General features: G+C 41.4%; 1 pseudogene; it reads left to right on the forward strand.

Annotated features, from left to right (window-relative positions):
- The first annotated feature begins 557 nt into the window (after window positions 1-557).
- On the forward strand, window positions 558-1,016 carry LOC102860962 (annotated as a pseudogene).
- The last annotated feature ends 332 nt before the right edge of the window (window positions 1,017-1,348 follow it).

Consider the following 1,348-nt stretch of genomic DNA (forward strand, 5'->3'; position numbering starts at 1 on the left):
AAAAACATAGAAATTATATAAAATATCTTCTCAGATCATAATGCCACAAAATTAGAAATTAAGAACAAGAGAATAAAGGAGAAAAAATCATAAATTTGGAAGCTGAACAACAACTTGCTTGAACATGACTGGGTACAAGAAGAAACAAAAAATGAAATTTAAAAGTTTCTTGAAACAAATGACAATGAAGACACTACTTATCAAAACCTCTGGGAAACGGCCAAAGCAGTAATCAGAGGTCAATTTATATCAATAAGCAAACACATCAAAAGACAGGAAAAATTGACCATTGACTGTCTAATCCAACATCTCCAACAAAGTGAAAAAGAACAGCAAGAAAACCCGCCACCCTCTAAAAAAACTGAAATTATAAAAATTGGAGCAGACATAAATGAAGTAGAAAACCGAAGAAAACAATTGAAACTATCAACAAAACTAGGAGTTGGTTCTTTGAAAAGGTCAATAAAATCAACAAAGCATTACCAAAACTCACAAAAGAAAAGAAGGAGATCCTACGCCCGACTTGTGCGCCAGGAAAACCCCATCGCTCCCTTTCCCCTGGCTAGCAGCTTGGAGGCCGCACGATGCCTGGAGTAAAACACTTGAACCAGCAGGAGTTTGTCAGAGCTCTGGCAGCCTTCCTCAAAAAGTCAGGGAAGCTGAAAGTCCCCGAATGGGTGGACACTGTCAAGCTGGCCAAGCATAAAGAGCTTGCTCCCTACGATGAGAACTGGTTCTACATGCGAGCTGCTTCCACAGCGTGGCACCTGTACCTCCGGGGTGGTGCTGGGGTTAGTTCCATGACCAAGATCTACGGGGGGCGGGAGAGAAACGGCGTAATGCCCAGCCACTTCAGCCGAGGCTCCAAAAGCGTGGCCCGCAGTGCCCTTCAAGCCCTAGAAGGGCTCAAAATGGTGGAAAAAGACCAAGATGGGAGCCGCAAACTGACACCTCAGGGACAGAGAGATCTGGACAGAAGCGCCGGACAGGTGGCTGCTGCCAATAAGAAACATTAGAACAAATGATGCTGGATTAATAAATTGGCTCATTCATAAAAAAAAAAAACAAAGAAAAGAAAAGAAGGAGAAGGCAAAAATAATCTGAATAAGAAATGAATCAGGCAACATCAAAACAGAACCAACTAAAATTAAAAATCTATCAAAAGTCTCACTGATTTCACATGCAAGCAAAATTTTACACAAGATTATCCAAAAACGACTGGAACAGCACATCAACAGAGAACTACCAGAAGTCCAGGTCGTGGTACTAGAGATATTGTAGCTGAAGATAGATGGATCTTGGCTGAAAACAGGGAATACCAGAGGAATGTCTATCTGTGTTTCATTGA

The sequence above is a fragment of the Elephantulus edwardii genome, unplaced genomic scaffold (genome assembly GCF_000299155.1).
Source record: "Elephantulus edwardii isolate Elephantulus edwardi_28Jun2011 unplaced genomic scaffold, EleEdw1.0 scaffold00172, whole genome shotgun sequence".
NCBI lineage: Eukaryota > Metazoa > Chordata > Mammalia > Macroscelidea > Macroscelididae > Elephantulus > Elephantulus edwardii.